Below are 15,143 nucleotides of genomic sequence, written 5' to 3'. Positions count from 1 at the left end.
AGAACCCAGGAAGGAGCCTCTTGCCCTGGGGCTATTTTTGATGGAAGTTATGTTACTATTTAAGTGTGCAATAGCCCATAGCATGTATCCATTGGTTACTTTACACTGATATAATGCAAACAGAATAGAAGTTCAATCCTGTGAAAATTTAAGTCATGATACACAAGGAAAGACAGCCAGTAAGGTAAGGTGAAGATGGATTACAGCGTGAGGGGATTTTACTAGCAGCAACAGCAGGATCTGAAATGTAGCAGTAACATTTCCTGCAATATTGAAAACTGTACTACACATGACTCTGCAGATGCCTTGGGGCAGAGGTTTGCTTTACCACTGTGAGTTAGAGTGCTTATGCACCAACTTGCAGTCTTGCAATCCCCTAGTAACTACAGACTGAGCACAGAAAAAGATGACATGACTGTAGTTCAACTCTAATTGCCTGAGTTTTGCATTATTCCAGAACACTCTTTTCAATAATGTTGCCATTGCCTGCCTGCCCTAATGTAAAGCAACCTTACAACCCTATGAGCACAGCTAAGTTTCTTCTGCCTCTGCTACTGAGTTAGGTCCAACCACCGGTTCTTGGATCATTTTTAAATAGAAACACTGGAAACACAATGTTCCAGGATTATTTCAAGGAGACCTGCTGGTGTTCGGCACCATTAGCCCAAGATTCTGAATTTCCAAATGAATCAAGGTCTTATCTAAATTTCAGCAATCACAATCAACTAAAGAAACATGCTATCAAACCAAGGAATCCCCAGAGCCACATGCTTTGTATTCAGACATGCTGACACAGTTTAATGTGACAGGTTTTTCCCTTGATGCCAACAGCAACTAGTCATGTTTAACACTTAAAAATGCATAAGATGAGTCAAAGGCAGAAGCTTTGATTAATATCTACTGATGTCACAAGCATGCTTTTTAGTTTAAAATGGTATAAAAATCACTCTTGTTCTTGAATGACACACAGTACCACATAATTAATAGATTTGCATTGGGTTTTCTGACAATAAAACGGTTTATTTTCAACAAAAGAGAAGTATGGAGGATGGAAGCAACAGAGAGAGATTACTGGACTGAAAGTAGGCCTTAAATATGAAGTGGATAAGAATTTTATCTACATTAGACCATGCACAAGTATTACATATGTTAAAGTCTTTCATTTAACACAGAGTCTTACTAGGAATTGCAATTAAAGCTATGCATACATGTTTAGGTGCAGAAATGTGGCCTTGTGCCACATTGACAAAATAATTTAGACTTTTGGATCAAATCCAGAACTGGAAATACTGGGACAGAATAAAATCCGATAAATGAAATTAATTTGCAGCACAACTGTGAATATTCCTATTATTATTCCAGCACATACAACCAGATTATGTGGTGTATGTTGTATGTGCACATACAACATTGCATGAAAATTAAAAAAAAGAAGAAAAAAAAATAGTGTGGTCTGAATTCAGTGGTAAACTGACATATTTTTCTTTATCTGTGGCTGCTAGATAGCCAGTTTCTTTTTTCATAATCACATAAATTTGCCTGAAACAATGTCATGTATATTCATTCACTTTGGCAAAATAAGAAGCTGAAAAATTCCAGGAAATCTAGCTAATCTATACCTTTAAACATTCATATCCATCACTGGTTACCTCTGACTCCCAGGAAAAGTATAGCACACACATGTGCTGGGCAAGATGCACGTTACAAAGCCTTTGTCAATTCTGAAAACATAGAAAAAGTTTTTGTACCAACTAAGATACTCAACCTCCAGCCATTGCTTACTTCTTTGGCTCACACAGACTCTGTGGATTTTAACAGGGAAGACTGTCAAGCTTTCAGTATCCCATTTCTTGGCACTCATGGACTCCCTCTGCTCAATTGCCTGTGCTGTTAAGTACATATATACATTAGAGAAATGTTAAAATTTTTTTCAAGCACTGCCATTTTATTTTTGGTTAAGAGGTTTGAGTTGCTCTTATTTCTGGGCTTTTTTCCTTTTCCCAAGGATCAGAATCACTGAGACTGGCTGGCCCCTCTGGAAATCTCTAGTACCATGGTGACTTGAGCAGGGTCGGCCACAGCTTGGGTATGGCCAAGACCATATTGAGTCAGGTTTGAATACCTCAAGGAGGGAAAGTCCACAGCCTCACTGGGAAATGGGTGTTCAAGTACCCTCACAGTAATAAGTTTTTTATTATATTTAAAAATAATTTCCTTTATTTCAATTTCTACCCATCACTTTCTGTCCTATCACTGCATACACTCTGGCTGGCTCCATACATACTGGCTCCAACATCTTTACCCTCCCATCAGATATGGATGCACATTAATAAATTCCTCCCCCAAGTCTGCTCTTATTGAATGTAAAAACCCCAGCTCCACTGTTTAAGCTGCAAGCCCTTCATCATCTTAGTGGTTCTTCAGTGGACTTGCCCCAGCATGTTCATGTCTCTCTTTTACCCAAAAGCCTAGCACTGGACACACCACCCAGATGTGTCTCACCAGTGCTGAGGTCAGAGAGAGGGTCACCTCTCTTGACCCCTTGTAATGTTCTGCCTGATGCAGCCAGGGTGGCTTTTGGTCTTCTTTGCCACAAGGACACACTGCTGGCTTATGGTCAGCTTGGTGTCTGTCAGGATTCCCAGGCCATTTTCTGTCACGCTGCTCTCTGTGACTGAGAGCACTGTCTGTTGGTTAGCCCCCATCATGTGCATGAGGTTGTTCGTCCCTGGGTGCCAGGTTTGGCATTTTCACTTGTTGAGTTTCCAGGAGTCCCTGTCAGCCCATTTCTCCATCCTGATGAGGTCCCTTGGGATGGCAGCACAACCACCTGGTGTATCCATTAATTCCTTACACTTTTTTAACTAATTAACAAAATTGATGGTATTATCAATCTTTGCTTTTTATCACTGTCAGACAAATAATTAATGGCAGGTATGAGATTTTTAATAAGACAATTATTAGAATAACTCTACTAAGAACACTTGTGTTTTGAAACCTTAACTCTCAAGCCTGAGCATAAATACTTCTTTTATGACTCACTGATTTCAGCGTTTGTTATTTTACTAGATTTGATATTTTTCTGCCATGTCTATTCAAAATGTCATAATATGCCATCTTGCTGTGGCAGTCCAGTGGCTAGTAATATGTGCTATGGCTATTGACAATTTTGGTTGAAAACTGTCTTACAGCAGGACAGGACCATATGTTTTCATGATTCCTTTTCAATAGCTTTTAAAATAATTATGTAACTTTGAATGTACTTTCACCAGGTTTTCCCCCATTCCATTCTGAAAACAGAAAGAAAATTCAAGACCAAGATTACTGTACATTTGAAGATACATATTGGCCAGACAGAAGGTAATGGAAGATTTCATCAACAGACTGCAGTTGCCGAGAGGAGCAGGAATATTTTTCTGCGACCATAACATTTGAGCCTGCCTTTGTCAGGTGTTCTGTCGGCAGCGCCGTTTCCTGCCAAGGGATGCCCGGGGATGCTGCAGCAGCAGTGGCCAGCCCGGGGAGGATGGCCACAGGTGGCATGTTCTAGCCGGCCCACACTAGATGGCAATGCTTACACAGCGCTGCAAAGCGGGACAGAAAACGCAGCATCGGACACGCCCTTTGTAGACTGCCGTGATCACATAGTGGTTAGCATTCTGCGTCGTGGCCACAAAAACCTCGGTTGAAATGTGAGTCACGGGCAGTGGGAACGCAGCTGTCCTCTCGTTTGGGGCCTCGCTGCTGGAGACAGAGCCAGGGAGATGACGCCCATGCTAACCCTCACTGTGCAGAAACTACTGCAGCCTCTGATGCCCAGAAAAAACAGCTCAGAGAAAGCAGTAGCTGCACAAAAGAAAGGCTCATATAGTTCACTGCTACCTGACAAGGTGGTTGGCACCCTTTGCACCATGAGCTTTTTGTGTCGTTTTGTGATTTCACAAAAATCACACAGATGTTGCTGTACCAATGTTGTCTGGGACAATAATTTCTCTGATTTCACACTGTCAGTTTTTAAACAGATGTCCTTGCATTCTCCCAGCAAACCTTAATTTATTTCTATCATCTGTTCCCAGGCATTACTCGCCACAAAGGACAATTCCAGAAGAGTTTTTCCAGAAAGAGCAGTAAAGGAGGCATTAAATTACATGCAATTTATTTCTTTACTGTGAGGCCTCATAGTATCCTTATCCAACAATTATGCACTTATGAGATGAGTCAATAGCAGCAAATGGAAGACATCATGTCTAGGTATAAATTTGATAAAAAAGAAGCAAGACACTGCTGGAAATGCAGTGTCCTTTTTGTGGTGGGGAGGAGAGGATGATGCAACCAAGGGGATTCTGCCACAAAGTAGAAAAGTGATCTAATAAGATTCTCTGTTTATCGAAGAAACAGTCATTCCTCCTGCCCATACTGCCTGGTGGGTGTTTCTGTCTACTAAGGTGGGGCTGCTAGGGACTGGTTTTCCAGTGCAGGAATGGTGAGGTAGGGAAGCTGCCTGAAAGGCAAAAGGGAAGAAATTTTTAAAAGATGTTTCCAAGCGCCTGCTGTTTGCACTTTGTATGCTGATTAATCATGTGAAAATACATTTCTAATTTGTTATTAATAGAATATGCTCAAAAAATTATTGACAAACTTAGATTATGTAACCAATTGGAATTTTATCCATAGATAGGAAGAAACAAATACTAATTTATGACAAACTGATTTATTTTTCTAAAAGTTGAAGGCAGATTCTCAGAAGTTTTACTGAAGATAGTGTATGTCTTCTGAGGTCAAACATCATTCAGTCAACCAGACAGAGTATTCACAACTCTTGGCAAGCTTCCTTCAGATGTTTGTCCAGACCTAAATAAAGAAGCAAGACTACCTTGAGACTATTAAGATGAAAAAGGATTGCTTTTAAAGCAGGGCTCACATAATTCTGAAGACCTGCAGGGAATATTAAATTCCATTAAACCTATCTATCAGCAAACAAAATTAAGAACAACCTTATGGTGAAACAAAACTGGTGAATCAACTGCAAATCTCTTTCTAGAAATTATATTTTAGTCTTTCTGGAAGACTTCATGTTTCTTGTATTAGGACTTCTAGAGTTCTTTTACAATTATTTTTCAATCAAGCTCAGTTCTTATGCAAAAAAAAACCCAAAAATGCAGCCTTCAAAACATGTTTCCAGTGAGAATTTTCTATGATATGCTAGTTTCCTTACTGTTACTTGTGCAAAATTATTCAGATTGCTTTCTCAAGTGTAACAGTAAAATACCAATTTAAAATGTATTATTTTTATAGCTATATGGTAAAGTTTTATTCTCTGCCAATAAAAAGGTTAGAACAACTTTTTGCCTTCAGTTGCATGGTGAATAATAGCAATAGTGCAGATCTCAGAATAAGCACATCCTACTATGCCAGATTTTCCTCAAGAATTTAGATACAACTAGGGAGAGTAAAATAAGAGGTTTGCTGCTCATATTAGAAAGCAACAACAGAAAAAAAAATTATTTGAGGAGCCTGGAATCATGAGATCTAAAATTGGAATTCAGGAATCCACAAAAAAAAAATTACCAGAAAAATTGAGACAATACTGTTGCTGGCTCCCTGTGTGGCTCTCAGGTGCAAAAGGCACATAGGTGCTCAATCAGCAGCAGAGATATGCTGATTGTGATGGCACTACAGACCATGTTATAAAATAATCTTTTTAATTATCACAATTATCACAAAATATCAAAACTATACTCTCTTCTCAAAGACTTTTAAAGCACTATGTTTTGAGCTCCCTTTGGATTGAGGCTTTTTTTGTGGAGAAGAATTAATTCTTTTGGAAGGAGTATCACAAAGTGTCATCTCCTGATTTGTATTTGGTGCAGAGAAAACATAGTATTTCTGTATAAAAGAGGGGAGGAAAAAGTTGTAACACATTAAGCACAAGAATTAATTTCATGAAGCTTTGTGAAAGAGTTACTTATTAGATGTGTTTGAATCTGAATGGAAGAGCTGATTTTGTTTCTGTGAGTTTTTAAATCAAAAGGTCACATCTATAAAGGTTTTAGAATAAACAAAAACGAGAACTTGGATTTTTAAGATGAAAACAAAGAGAAATACATTTTTAAAAAGTGAAATATAAACCATTAGTTAGTTTTGAAGACATTTGGTGGATTAGGATTTGGGCTGAGCTTTTGATGAAGAAGTAAAACAAGGCCCTACTCAGGGCCTCTAGTTTGAATTACAGTGCAAAACCTTGTAGGACTCAAACCTGAGTCAAAGCTTAACCAAAAGCAGTACAAGTCAAAAGCTTCACAAATTGAACAATAGTCTTCACATGTGCTCTGGTGCAGCTCTCTCCAGGGCTGCAACTGCTGAAGCATTATGAATAAGAAGCAGTCTTGACCAGGACATGTTTTCTTTCAAGAAACACCAAAGACAGATTATGAGAACAGAACTGCAACATCAGATATTGTTTATGTAGTTCTGTTTATACATCAGGCTCAGGAATTTCTCTGTCTGCCAAATTTTTCCCAATTACTACCCATTCTGCAATAATAGCCTGTAAATTCAGAGCTGAATTTCCAGACGTAAAATCATCCCACCTGTGAATTGAATTCCTGGCATTCTTTGCTAAAGCACAACCAGGTATTTAAGCTTTCAGAAGTTGTTTTTACCACATATTTCCTTTCAAAGAGTCTACTTGACCACAGCCTTTTGAAAGGATTTCAGAAGGGACCTATAAATTTTTATATGAGCTGCACTCCTGTAAAGAGAATGAAAAAAACAGAATTAATTTGAATTGATGACTGCAGATTTAAAACAGCCACTGCCTTCTATCCTGCTCAACACCTGATATGGATATCAGATAGGATACAACCAACTTTGCTGCACTCTTGAAAAATGAAGAATATCAGAAACCTACAACGGCCTCTATTAATGTTTCAAAAGCTTTTCAAGACTTTCTATTCAGTGCTGCATTTTCAAAAACTAGCTATCTTTCTCTATAACTTAAAAACTCTAGCAGTTTTGGCCTTAATCAACAGCTAATGTTAAGATACCACAACAAGAAAGAATTCTTTCCCCAATAATTTGATGAGTACATCATATTAGTTTTTTGTTTCAGTGCCAAGCAGCAAAGTAGTTGTGCTGGGGATATGGAGATAGACACCTCCATGTCCTAAAGATTTTATGTTTTATGCAGAATGAGCCATGCATGGGAACAATAACAAGTACGAAATGACATGGGAAAACGGCAAAGGAAGGCACATACTCTCTTCTCATGGCCTTTTTTAAAACTACTTTTCATTTCATGCTTGCTTTCTGTTTGCTGCCTAAAGGTATAGAAGGCTGCCGAAGTGAACCCTTCTCTATGCCCTCCAAATTGTTCTTAGACAATAAAAAAATTCAGAGCTTTAGAAATAGATTTACGTAAACCTTTAAATATTTTAATACATTATTATTATTATTATTTAGACCATGGTTTCCAGCTGGAAAAGTGTTATGTGGATTTGTCTGCTAGACATGACAACCTGCATATTCCAGCAACATACAGGCAAATCTTTGTGCAATTTAAGGTTCAAAATCGGTTCCAGGATTATCTCTTTGTGCTTCCTAGTCTGAAGTCCTGTTATCCTTGGAAACTCTTTTGCACTGAAGTCTTTGTTTTATTTTTCTCTAATGAGAAGGGAAAATTGATAAATATTTTCTCAGGAATTGGAATGTTGGGAGCCGTCTGTACCTGCATGTTTATATTCCATAATGAAGCTGGCTTTTAATTTCCATTTTCTTGTGAGGAGAATAAATAACTGCAGGGGGAAGTGGTAAGAAAGGTCTGATTATCTGCCTACGCCATCCTTATATATATAGTATGACCACTAAGCTAGCAAAACAAATATAATATTGGTATCAAAAATAAAACAAATCAAACTGAATTACTGTTTTCTAGTAAGCCATCATAAAAAAGAATTGTTTTTTTAAAGGGGACTTGGAATTTGTCTACTGTCCTAATGAAATTCTTCAAAATCATCAATAATTACAATAAGGTAATATTTAGACACAGATGAACATTGGATATAGAGAAGTCAGTTCCAGGTGGGTTGAGGTCAAGCAGGGGTGAGCTTTGAGTGCTTTAGCAGCCTCAGGATAATGAATGAGTAGAGCAAAATATTTGGGTGTGGCGATTTTTAATTCCTTTTTCAAGACTTAATTCACTAGGATTCTTTAAAGAGTATGTGCACCTGTGATGAGTTAATTTGCTATTTCTGGATTTCATAAAATCTAACTCAGCAGATAACATTTCCAAAAGACTACAGCAGGGATAGAATATGAAAGATCATCCTCGTCTCTTTCATGCCACTGCATATTTCTAAATTGCTTTCTTTTGGGAAATCAGTCACATCTGTCTCATCAATTAGACCAAGAATTCACAAGCTAAGTGTTCTGACATGCTCCTAAAAGGCTGAATGATATTTAGACAGGAAATCTAAGGCAAATCAGAAAAAAGCTCTCATGAACCTGAGGAAGGTCCTAACATGCTAGGGGTCATTAGCCTACTAAACCAAAACTAGGACATCTAAGCCCACAGCCTCTAAAAGTGATGTGCCCTCCCCAGTTTCCAGGCATGTAGGGCTTTGAATTTTTCTTGACACTGGTGCTAAAAAAGATTTGTTTTCCTTCCTCACTCAGTAGGATGGTAAAAGAATTTTCCTGCTCCCTTGGAGACAGAGAAAGGCACCTGTCATTCACGCTATGAAGCAGTTGGCATGTTACAGGAAGTTTACAGGAGTCTATCTGGGCTTTTACAGGCGTCTTACAGGAATCTATCTGGGCTTTTTGGAGATGTTATCCATTGAAAAGGGGCTGAAGTCCTGTCAGATGCAGCAGTGAGAGAAAAGCAGTGCTTGCTCTTGAATTGACTCCATATCAAATTAAAAGACCAACTACCAGAAACTATTCAGTGGCTCACAAATTCTTTATCAACTTGTAAAAATTATGTTTTATTAATGTAGTTATTACCAGTTATCTAATTTTGTTTGTTTCTTTTTTTGTTTATTGCACACATAGCTGTTAGGTATGATTACCAATTTACTAAATCAAAGTGGTAAATTTAGAAGTCTTCATACTGAGAATCGAAGCTCGTATTATTCAGTGAAACAGGACAGAGAAATTGCACAATGTTCCTACTATAAAAACAAAGAGAATCAACAGAAAAGTGATGGTTCCTCTTGTCTGTCACCAGCAAAGACCTTCTGCTGGCAGAAGTCCAGGCATAGGTAAGCAGGATTTCCATATCTACCACTGTCATATTTCTAAGCAATTCAGGCTGATTGTTTTATTAGCATAAGAAACCAGGAAAGATCAAAACTGAAGAGGTTTCATAGCTCAATCCAGACATTAAGTAACTGTAAGGAGTAAAAATTCCATGGCCACTATGAGACTGCATTTTTCACACTCTCCATAAAAATTTTAATTACAAAAAAATCCCACTTGGCACCAGGATTTCTGAATTAATACTTAGTTATGCTACGTACTCTTTTAGAATAACATTCTTATAAAAGTTACAGAGCTTCTATTTGCTTTCTCATCTTAGTCTTAGACATCACTAAGAGATTACTTTTGGTATGCAATCTATAATTGCATCTCTTCAAAAGAGTCATTATCCCCTGCCGTGACTCGGATTTGAACCGAGGTTGCTGCGGCCACAACGCAGAGTACTAACCACTATACGATCACGGCAAGCCATCAGAAAGCTCAAATAAAAAGGAAGAATTTTTTTCCATGTTGCTCTTTAAAATGTTGTATAAATGGTGCCACCTGCAGTTTACAATGAGTGTTAGCAGCAGCTTGGTCTAAACAGTCTTACAATTGATTATCATATCGAAATTGCTTCCAGACTTATTTTACTTTACTTTTAATCATCCACGTTTATCAGAATTGCCTAAAAAAAAAAAAAAAAAAGGTTCGGGATTGTTATAGTGTACTTACCCTTCAAAATCTTTTCAGATTTCATCAGGCAGAAAATATTTCCTATTTTATCAGGCAGAACAGTAAAACAATTGCTAGTTCTTTCAAATTAAAACTGCAGCAGAAATCAAGCTATGTAATATACAGAGATATTATAATAAGGAAAAAGAAAAATGGGCAAACTCCAGAGCACTCAAGTCCTGTTCAGAAAACGCAGCCTGGTTTTTCGTGCTCACCCTCTCCAGTTCTATTCATTGTTTTAATACAAAATGTTGTTGCTTAATTGCCTTGGAGAGCACAGCAGCACCACCACTGCAGTGGTACATGTCCCACAGAATGTCTGAAGAAGGAGAAAGACATACAAAAAACATTAGACTGTAATATGCAAGACCATTAATATGTCTTCAGCATGTCTTCAGCATGCTGAGATGTGGATTTACTCTGGATGAATGTCTGCACAGTGGGATAATTCATAAGTAGATAGTGCAAAAGAAATATGAGGCTGGGAGTTTAAAATGCAAATTTACTGAATGGACTGCTCTGCTCTGCTCTGCTCTGCTCTGCTCTGCTCTGCTCTGCTCTGCCTGAGAAGCAGAGGCTCTCACTGCATCCATCTCAGGGTAAAACACTGGTACCTCTTGAACTCACATGGAGGCCCACTCTGCCACTGGGGCTGCAGGAGGGAAGGAGACAGTATTTCTTTCTGGTGGTTGATGGGGTCACTTGGAGCAAAAGGGTGCTCTAATGGTGGTTTGGACTTCTGTGCTTCACCCTACAGCCTTCCTCAATGGTGTAATGTGACCAGAATAGCATTTTTCATTCAGGGGTAAACATACCACAGAACAGGAAAATAACATTGCTCAACATCATGGAGATGAACAAACCTAGAAAAAAAAAGTATTCAGTAGTATCTTCTCTGGAGTTTCTTATTACAGGCCTGTGAAGGGAGAGCTATTGGAATACTTATTGCATTTCAATATGTATGGCTTTAAATAACTTCAGGTTTTCTAATTTCAGATCTTGTTAGTACTGGTTACTTGTCTTGAAGTAATAACCAACTTAGGTTTTGGGTGAGTGCATACAGATTTCTCCTAAAGACAGAAGTTAAGTAAACATTATAGATACAGGTCTTTGTCCATGGCATCCCCTTTCAAAGCAAGGGCATTAAGTTAAAATTACTGCAGGACTCCTTGAGGTGCTTTATAACATGATAATCAGGAGATTATGGAGATTTAAAATGTGGTTTAAATACTTGTAGCTGTGATGAGACAGGCTTTTTACAAACTCTGGAACATGTATTGATCCACTATAGTGTTACCTCCCATCACCGTCATAGGGGTGCTTCAGTTTTGCAGCAGTGAAATCGGTTTGCTAGATTCCCCTCAAAAAATATAATGTGATTTTTTAAAATCCGAGTCTCAGAGAAACAACTACAAAAAAACTCCACTTCCAATTCCATCTTATTGTATGAACTTTACAATGTCATGTAATGCATTTTTTGTAAAGTTGGAGTCATTTGATGTACAATTTCTTTTTATTTCAGATCTATCTATACATGAGAATATAATACAACAATTACATTCATAAACCTGTAAGATCAGTACACAAATTTTTGAGATGAGAAAACAAGCAGTAACTGCTGGGTAACAAATTATAATTTCATGACTTGTACTGGTACTACTTTTCATTTAATCTCTACACATCTCACATTTTTTTTTGCATTCGTTATTATTTTTTATAATTTCTATTAGTAAATTGCTAATACTGGTTCCTATTTTTCCCTGAAAGAAATGTTAGTGCACATGAGCATGCTTTGTGAAGTATTTGCTTAGTCATGCAATTCTCTGCCCCTGAGTTCAGCCTTTTTACCTTAGGCTTAGAAAACAGCTGTGAAATTATTGCCAATGTAACTGAAAATATAATCTTTCAAAACAACTACTTTTTCAGTTAACTCGTCAGTTTTGGATAGAACATTTCCCTTGTTCAGGACTGGCTCTCTGGTCAAAAGCAAAAAAGAGTAAGTTGAAGACACACAGACTCCCCCCAACAGCCAACAAGTACCTGGGCAGGTCTGGAAGAAGGAGAATTTGAAATATATACAAATAGCATATAGATCTACCGCATTTCCAAATGAAAGTCAGATTACTAATTAATGTAAGATGAATCTCTGCTGTCATTTACTTTTAGCACAGGAAAACAATAGGACTAGCCTCCAGACTTCTAACTTGCATTCCAGTTGAGTGCCCCCAGCATCAGGCCATGGAATTTTTTGGCTTTTTTACCTTTGCAGTGAATTACATGTCCAAGATTTGACAGAAGAACTTGGGACAGACATACCACTGCCACACAGAGAGCCAAGTAGCCCAAGACATACACAGAGGAAACAAGAGAAGCTGTTCAGGTGTCTCCTCTGCTTACTACTACATATCTGGGTTTCTCAGCCTGTTTTGTGCCTATCTCTACCAGAAAAGCTATATTTCTTCTTAACTTAAAAATCCTCTGATTTTTAAGACAAGGTCTTTTTAATTTTGAGTAACAATCTCGATTTCTGTGACTCTCACAGTAACTTCATGCAGTTCAAATGTTTGTTCTGACCACATGATAGAATGAACTTGAGTGTTAGGTCAAAGCCCAAACTTAGCTTAATACTATTTTTGACTATTTTGTTTAAATCATCACAGTTTGCAACAGGATACCAAATATGTCTTTTTAAATGTTATTGCCATTTTACAGTAGGCAGTTGTCATATCAAGACATTTTGGGATGTACAAGTGAAAAAGTCTCTTTTAGTACTGTACTGGTTTTTAGTATTAGAAAGAGAATTCTACAGGCATTTCTGTGCTTGCTATTTTGTTCATGGATGCCTTCAAGCAAAAAATCCTATCCCCACACACGTGCATTAATGATTTGTTGCAGTAAAAATTAGAACAGAACTTATTACAGACTGAAAAATTTTTGCTTAAGGCTCTTCATCATTAAAACATAAAGGATTTAAATTTTTTTTGGTGCAGCAATAATAAGGACCTTCTATGAAAGTTTAGCATTTGTAGGAGGCACAATCATCAACCAGATCAGAGATGCTGCTTGGAAGAATTGATGCACTGCTGGAGTTGAGACATTGTCTAGATGGGCATATCCAGTGTCCTTGCTGGGGGAAGGTGAATGCTATGGTATTGACACTTGTTAGTTTTTATTGCAGAGTTAAGTTACTTGATATTTATATTTCCTATCCTCACTGATTGTATTTTTTTTTTTTTAATGAAGATGAAAGAAGGGAGGAGATAAAATTATATTTAAGTATTGTAAACAATTCAGACTAGCATCTGGAGGTCTGCTCTACTCCTTTGGATGGATGACATAATTTGAAGAGTCTAAAGTCATATTGTTCTATATATAGACAGTTCTGATTGGCAGTATTTCACATTTGCAAGGCACATGGGGGTTTATTTTATTGCTACATGCATGCATGACATTCAAGCAGTTTCTGCTCAAATGATTGCTGACTGCCTTTGCTTCAGCATTTTCACCACCAGCACTCCATGTGGGCATGCCAGCCATATGGGCTGAGCCAGCTTCCCAAGAGCAGGGTATGCTCCCCTTCTTTGACATGCCAGTAACAGGTCTGTGTGAGCCTTGCAGAGCCCTTTGTACTGCATGACTACAACATGCCACTCAACAATACTGCCTCTCCTCCCTTGCAGGGGCAGCTTTCAGCTGAGTCCAGCTTTCACCCCCCAATAAAAAATGGACACTGAAGCCACCAAAGGGTGTACAGGGAGGTTGAGAGAATGCCAGCCATATCTCCAGGGGAGGATGAACCTACTTTTTCTGCTTCAAGGGTTGTCATTTTGCTAAGCCTAGGACAGAGAGATGGAGTACATGCAGACATTTAAGAGTTACTATAACTGGATTATATTGAAATATAGAAGAGTTTCCTGTGTTGTGTATGTGTTTGTCATTTGGCTACAGGACTTTCTTAGGTGTATTCTGCACAGAACTTCACTTTAGTCTGTGTATAGATGGAAAATACAATTAATGCCCATTAGAAGGAAAGCCTGAGCTGAAAAGACTCTTTGGCAATTCATTAGAAAACTCTGCCATCAGCAAGTAGTAATCTCTTTTCTTCTACTATTATTTCTAGTAGTAGGGCAACTACTTTGTTTTTTTTCTGAACTGGAACTAAGAGTCCTAGTACAGAAGAGTCATCTTGGGATCTCTATTTTTCTTAGAATTCAAATATATTCATTGTACAATACTTGTCTTTTGCGCCATGCACTCCCACAATCAGTCAAAAAAGTCAAAAAAGTCGATGGAAATGTCTATTATTTTCCCTTAGCCAACATCATGTCACTTTTTTGGTGAGAAAACTTCTTCTCCTTCCAGTGATTTAGTTTTTCTTTTCTGTTGTTATTTTCACTTCTTACAGCTTTCAAGCTTCTTTTTGGTAGCCAGAGGCCTAAAGTGAATAAAATGATTCAAGCATTTTTCCATCAGAGCTCTATCTGCTTACAGAACAGAATATTCTCAGAGTCAGTTTGGCTTCTTCATGTATGTATATATAAATATAGACATTGGTTGGCTTCTTCAACCATGTATATATAAATATAGACACTTATGGCACAAAGGGAGCAAGTGACATGGCTAAAATCTTCAAATTAACAAAATCATATCATCAGCATTACTTAGTTCCAAGCACAGTTGTGTAATAAGCCTTACAGCACAACTCCTGTGTCAATGATGAGAAACTTGTAGTCAGGTGCCAATCACCCCACTTTGCACCGACTACAGCCAGCAGAGTGCTCAGGCCAGCTTTCTAAAAAGCAGGTGCCCTTCTGTTCATAAACAGCAAACTTCCAAAGTCTATATTGTAAATGCAATTTCCTACCCTGTTGTCCAATGTTCCTGGTATGCAGTCCAAACCTGTACTGGTATTTCATTCTGCCTGTTTCTGGTATAAGTGAATGTGTCATCTGTCATTCCTTCATTTTGTAACTTTTATCCTCTTGCAAAATTCTCCATCTTACTGAATATTCATATAGATTGTATTCCTACAGTTGAAGATTCTTATAGGTGGGAATTTTTTTTCTTAAGTGATTCTTACTCTTTAAAATTTTTGCATGCTATTCAAGGAAAACACGTAAATCAACTTGGATTATGAAAATGCGCACTGTGGCTTGCCTGATGTGCGGCAT

The 15,143-nt window shown here is 37.8% G+C and overlaps 1 non-coding gene across 1 annotated transcript; it reads right to left on the bottom strand.

Moving 5' to 3' along the window:
- Positions 1-9,651: 9,651 nt before the first annotated feature.
- TRNAH-GUG (transfer RNA histidin (anticodon GUG)) lies at positions 9,652-9,723 on the bottom strand. Its single transcript has one exon. It is a non-coding gene; the product is annotated as a tRNA-His (tRNA).
- Between the last annotated feature and the right edge of the window lie 5,420 nt (positions 9,724-15,143).

Source organism: Vidua chalybeata, chromosome Z, assembly GCF_026979565.1.
Source record: "Vidua chalybeata isolate OUT-0048 chromosome Z, bVidCha1 merged haplotype, whole genome shotgun sequence".
NCBI lineage: Eukaryota > Metazoa > Chordata > Aves > Passeriformes > Viduidae > Vidua > Vidua chalybeata.
Note: the sequence above shows the minus strand (reverse complement) of the source record. Positions and strands in the feature narration are given on the sequence as shown.